Source organism: Fringilla coelebs (genome assembly GCF_963513975.1).
Source record: "Fringilla coelebs genome assembly, chromosome: 6".
NCBI classification, from domain to species: Eukaryota; Metazoa; Chordata; class Aves; order Passeriformes; family Fringillidae; genus Fringilla; species Fringilla coelebs.
Genome location: NC_140034.1, coordinates 46,215,112 through 46,222,098, shown reverse-complemented (window position 1 = coordinate 46,222,098; position 6,987 = coordinate 46,215,112).

Genomic DNA, 6,987 nt, shown 5'->3' with positions numbered 1-6,987 from the left:
TCACATTTCTCCGTTTTGCTCTGAGAGATAGGAGGAGTGAAAATTAGTTTACTTTAAACAAATGTTGGTGTTCTTGTGGCTGCTGAAGCATCTATTTAGCATTTTGTATTTTTATTAGTTTTTTCATTTCAGTGTTAATCAGTGATGACGTGTGGGGGTATAAAGAGAAATCAGTATATTTTGAATTATTAAAACATTTCAGAACATCAGTGGGAGCAAGGCCTCTAGGAGAAATGCAAATATGTGTTTTCTTAGAATAAGAAGGAAAAATGAAAACCCATATTAGCAATCTTCTCTGCAGTTGAGTTGTAGCCTACTGAAGACTTGAGGATCTAGAAGAGAAAGCTCAGGAAGCTTAGTCAGAAACCCAAGTTAATCTATTTTCATGCAGCAGTATATTTTAGAAGTATTTTCTTTACTACCTTGCCAAAAAGCATAACTAATTTTGTAAGTTATACTTGGGTTATACCATAACTTTTGAAGAAAAATTTGCATATAGATGAGAAAGGGGAATTTATGGGAAGCAAGTAAATTGAAAATTATCTGAGCTACATATGTGTTTCCATGGATGAGAGAATTATAAAAGTACTCAAGTATGAATACTTGAAGTATTCAAAGAGTTCACTTAGAACATGTTTTTAAAACATTGCAGTGTATGAAAAATGGACAATTTTTATAAGTTTAATGTATTTACCATTGAAAGAGAATGAAGGATAATTAAACTTAATTTAAAATTATCTCCAATTATAAAATAACACTAGTGAATTATACTTTCCCTGTCTCTGCTGTCCATGTTTCTCTATGGATTACCAGGCACTTAATGCTTACAGGACAATGTTTTTCTGGTTTAAATTTTTTACCTCTGTAATAGTCATCAGTTTAATGTGGAGAATTAAGTTGATTTAAAATGCTTAAAGCTTTTATTTAAATTATTCTTTTAGTAGTTTTAAAGGAGTATGTAATGAGGGTAATGGTTACAGATTCCTGCCTGGTATGGCCAGGATGCTCCTCTGTGACTACCCCACCTTTCCAGGTGCCCTTGTTTAATAGGTACAAGGCTCTGCAAGTGGAAACCAAATGATGAGGATGATGGTTCATCTCTGTAGGAAGACTCACTAAGGTGAAGTTCCCATATGCACTGTGTTGAAACTGCTTCCAGAAAGAAAGAAAGATGAGGTATTGGCACAGGAGACCCTCCAGTGAGGGGAACAGAAGGTCCAATTTCCTGGCAAGCCCCACTTCATAGGGAAGTCATCTGCTTCCCTGGGGGCTGGGTTACAGATGAGATGAGGAAACGTTCAGCTCTGGTACAGCTCTTGGATTATTACCCACTATTGCTTTCTCATGTAGGCAATTACAAAGTTTGCAATATGAAGGCCAAGGACAATCAGAAGAGGTTTTGGGGCCTTGGGACACCTGGTTACTATGGGATCAGGAGCATGAGTAGTGTTCTTCATCCTTCCAGTTGCAGGGAATGGTGAGGAAAGAAACAAGAAGAACCAGCAGATCGATACTTGGTGGGAACAGCTGGGTACGCCTGTCTCAGAGAGAATGAAGGATCTCTGCAGAAGGGCGCAGTGCTCTTTGAAAGAGCATTAAAGTGGATTGAAGGGGAAAAGGGCTAAACCCAGGCTTGCTGGACATAAGCCTGGTGGCCACACAGCAGTGTTGGACTGATGGAGTGGTAGCAAGATCCTCCACACTGTTCCGTGATGTGAGTATGCTGGAGCACATTTGAAATACATACAGTACATGCAGCATGAGGAACAAACTAAAGGAGGTGGAAGTGAGCAAATAAGAGGCGTTTTTCATCTTTGTACCTTTTCTGCCAGTAGGAAGAGCTATTTGGACATTGGTGAAGGAATTTTACCTAATTCAGGAAGAGGGCTGTATTCCCAAAGACTGCTAGAGAATATACCCCTCTGAGTCAGAAAACTTCCTGATGCCATTCATTAGACTTACTGTCATTTAAATAAAGAAGATGGGTATTGAACAGTCACCATGACTGAAAAGTACTGAAAGTTTTATTGCTCAAATAAAACAGCTTTGTCCCTGTTTTTGAGATGTGTTAGGACTATTATGTCTATAAAAAGGATATGCAATAATGCTTTCACTAGGATCAAGAAGTGCAATGTATCTGCTATGTTGTCTTGCTTTATTTTTTAGAGACTCCTTAATTCTTTTTTACCTCAAGTGTAGGTTTTGTGATAAAGCATGTGCTTGCATATTTCTGTAAGTTACATGAGGTATTTTGCAGTCATCTGGTTTTACTCTTCAATACTGTAGCATTAAAAAAAAACCCCAAACACTGCAATTTAATTGACCTTTTTTTTTAATTATTTTTACAAGTAAGTCATGAAAAAAGAATGTTAAAGAAGGAGCACAAGTTATTTTGGGGAAGACATGATTCCAGCTTCTCTACGGTCTCTGCTTTCTTTTTCCAGTGATCATATCCTCAGCTGAGTTGCCATTGGGAACCAAATGATACAGCCTGTTGCAATTGGGAGCCATATTTTCTAGATTGTTGGAATTGGGAGTCAGGTGCTGCAGTGGTTTCTGAAGAGCAAGCATTCACACACTGGCAGTTTTCCACGTAGAGATAGGTATAATTTATGCTGGTTCCATTTTGACAAGTCAGGGTCACCTCTCTTGTTTGGGTGCTGAGTTCCTGGCAACAACCACAGTTGTGTTCCATCTGGTTCGCTTCAAAAGAGTACCTGTGTTCCACCAGGGGAAAAAATGCATCTTGTTAAAAACACCCAGAAAACCCCCTCAGTGATTTTTGTTTTGCGAGTGTTTGGCTTGGTTTTGGTTTTTTTTTTTAAACATTCTTTTTTCCTCCTTGTCATGCACACTAATGAATATGATTTTCCTTGTCTTCAATAGTAAAACTCTTCTTGCTTCCATTGAATCCAATTCAATTCAGTGGAATCATATAAACACATTAACTTTGTTACTGTTCTGCAATCATAGAATCCTGTAGGTTGGACCTTTCAGATCATCAAGTCTAAGCATTAACTCAGTACTACTCAGTCCACCACTAAACTGAGTCTCTAAGTGCCACACCTGCATGTCTTTTAAATAGTTGAAGGGATGGTGACTGAACTGCTTCCCTGGGCAACCTGTTCCAGTGCTTGACAACCATTTCAGTGAAGAAATATTTCCTAATATCCAATCTAAACCCTTCCTGGTGCAACTTGAAGCCATTTCCTCTCATCCTCTCACTTGTTACCTGGGAGAAGAGATCAGCCCGCACCTCACTGCACCCTCCTTTCAGGCATTTGTCGAGAGTGCGAACATTTCCCCTGAGCCTCCTTTTCTCCGGGTTAAACACTTCCAACTCCCTCAGCTGCTCTTCAAGACTTGTGCTCCAGACCCTAAACCTGCTCTTTTGCCCTTCTCTGGACATGCTTCAGTACCTCCATGTCTTTCTTTCAGGGAGAGGCCCAGAACTGGACACAGGACTTGAGGTGTGGCCTCACTATGGCCGAGTACATTGTCCTGGTCCTGCTGGCCACACTATTGCTGATCAAGGCCAGGATGTTCTTGCTCATCTTGGCCACCTGGGCACACACTGGCTCATGTCCAGCTGCTGTCACCAACATCTCCAGGTTCTTTTCCATGGGGCAGCTTCCCAGCCCCTCTGCCCCAGCCTGTAGCACTGTCTGGGCTTGTTGTAACCCAAGGGCAGGATGCAGCACTAAGCCTTATTGAACCTCACACAATTATTGATATAGATATACAACAGGACTGGCTGCAACACTGAGCCCCAGGAAACACCACTGGTGACCATCCCCCAGCTGGAGGTAACTCCACTCAACACCACTCTCTGGGCCTGGCCATCTAGGCCATGAACAGTTTTTATGTACTGAATAGTTCATTTGTCCAAGCTATGAGCTCCCAGCTTCTCCAAAATGCTGTGGGAAGTGCTGTCCAAAACTTTATAAAGTCTGTGTAGACAATATCCACAGCCTTTTTCTCATCCCCTAAGTGGGTCACCCTGTCCTAGAAGGAGATCAGGTTGGTCAAGCAGCAGCTGCCTTTCCCAAACCCATCCTGGCTGGGCCTGATCCCCTTTTTACCCTGTATGTACTCTATGATCACACTCAAGATAATCTGCTCCATGTCCTTCCCTGGCACCAAGGTCAGGCTGACAGGCCTGTACTTCCCTGGATCCTTTCTCCAAACTTTCATTGTAGGTGAGCATCTCATTTGCTGACCTGCAGTCAATTGGGACCTCCATGGTTAACCAGACTGCTGACAAATTATTGAGAGTGGCTTTGTGAGCACTTTCTCCAGTTCCCTCAGTAGCACTTGGTGATAACTTGATAGACCAGATAAACGAAGCCATAGAGATGTTAAATGAATTTTTAGAACTTACATTGAGGAGCCAGGACAAGTTCCTTCACAATATGAGAGCTCAACAGATCCAGAAGACTCACAGTCACCATGGCGGATCACAGTTTCCTCGGTGTAAGGCTTGCAGCCTTTAGCTTCATAAAAAAAGGGGAGGAGAGAAAATATACTTCAGTTCTCTAGTTCTGAACTAAAGGCATTGTAAACCAGTTTCAAAGTGCTTGATGTCTGATTACTGAGAATCTGCAGTATGTGAGGGGACGGGTACTGTGTAATGTATATGGAGTTGTCAGATTATTCTTTGATTTTGGCTGTAAAGTGCCTTTGGAAGATAATGCAGAGGCTTGAGTATTGCTGGTTTGACTTGTGGTATTCAGTATCAAGAAAAAATACTGCATTTTTCTTTTGAATGAAGAGTGAAACACAGGATCTTCTTAAATAGACTGTGTGAAAATAGGGTGAGTGAAGAATCCTTCCATCCACTCAAAGATAGTTACAGGTTGAATAGAGTGCTCTTCAGACAGAACACATAAACACAGCATTACTTACGTTTACATATTTTGCAGCAGCCATCAGATGTAAGCTCGGTTTCGTCCTTTGTAAAAGAAGGAGGATTTGTATTAGTACATGGATGACAATCATGAGTAAGAATATTAGTTAGCACTACTGATACTGGGCAGAAGGCTTCTCTGGCATTGAACCCTGAATGAAACAATGGATGACTTACTGTCCTCACCATAGGAGTCTTCAATACTTGTAGCCTCATAAGAAAATACTATGCTTTTCTTATTATTAATCATAGAGCAAGCCTAGTTTCATTCTTAAGACATTCCTGCCACTTCAGTGGAAGTGATTTGTTGTATTCTTCCTTGTCCCTCCTTGTTGATTTAAACTGAATTGAGTCAATGAAAGACTGATAAAAACTTACAGGATCACACTCTTCGGGGTCGTGCTCAGGGCATACTCTTTTAGTTTGGACTGCAACAAACTGATCTTCAATTTTTTCACATTTGTAGTGGCTGCACTGATCGAGTGGCAGGATCTCATTAACCTAAGATTTTATAAGAAAAGCAAAAGTTGTTTTTTTTCATTGTGATCAATATGTTTGAGCTAATTAAGTTCTCACTCCTCAGAGATTCTCAGATGCTTCTGAACTTCTTTCAAGTGGCAAAAATTAAATTCTACAAACTGTAGCTAGCTTGAAAGTTTAAATCCTGGCTCTGAACACTTAGACCATAAATTAGAAACCATTGCTCCATTAGGCACAAAAATCAAGAATTTGATACCAAATAATGTTCAACTCAGAAAGCTGATACATTGTTTTTTGGAGTAATTTCAGTATTTTATTTTTACCAGTAAGGGACATGAGTTGACTCTTAGCTGTTCTAACTTGTATGGGCTAACAGATAGATCTGAAATGAGAGGAATACTTACATTGAGGACATGAACAGTGTTGTTACTGAGTTTGACTTTGCAAGCTACTTCAATACACTTCCCACAGCACTTTCCTTCCTCAGTCATGTATTGGTAACCCTGCTCGGAAAGAGATGCAGGAGAATTGGTGATGGAGAATTCTAGTCTTGCTGTAGCTGACTGGGCAGCCTAGACAACCTGAACTCACCAGTGGGCAAGATGTCTCACACTGAACTGTTTCACAATGCATAATGTTTGCATTAGTCTCTGGATCCTTCTCAGAACTGCAGGTACACTTCTTACATGAATCGATTACTACTGACTTTCCAACCTGCAAGACAGAAAAAAAAAACCCCAAAAACATTCAAATGCCATCAGTTTCTATGTAATATAAAGGCAGAGTTGAAAGCATTGCTGAGAGCCATCAAGGTTGCTCAAACACAAGTATGACAGTTCTCAAATTCTCTTTGAATGTAGAGGGTTTTTCTGCTTCATTCCTTGCAGGAAAGCTCATATTAAGAGGAAACTAAATGAAGCAATGTAAAAGGGAGCAGTAAATTAAATAAATTAAGATTGGTTTTTACTGTCTAATAATTTTACATCCTTTTCAATGCTCCAATTAAGAATATTTTTCCTCTATAAGTTATGTTCACTGGTTGTAAAACAATTATAATGTAAAAGCAGGGATTAAAATAGGCTTTACATATGCAGATACCTAAGCAGAGATCTAAATTTACATATGGATTTTAGTCTTTCTGAAATGCATCCCCAAAGACTCCAGTGCTAATATTTAAATTACAAGTTAATGACTTAAGTACCAATTTTAACAAAAGGGCTTAGGTATCAAATCAAAAATCTTAGCTTTGGTTTTTTAAGGTTTTCTGGGCTTATTTCAAAGAGAAATTGAGTTTGGGCTATTCATCAGATTGTCTGGCAAAGTCATTCATTACAGTGAGAGGAAACTTAAAAAGAAAGTACATCACTAAAAATGGTACACTCTTCTTTTATGCTACTTGATGAGGAAGACTTCTGAGACAAATTTGATTTTGACTCTAAATAACCAAACAATTTCCAATTTAGGGCTAGAGAGGAAGACTCCCAAAAACATGTACTGGGAAAAGAACTTTCTCAAAGACTTATTTTGGTAGAAAGGATGTACTTTTCATTTCCAGCAATATCATTCTTCTATCATTCTTACCGTGTACAACGTTCCATTAG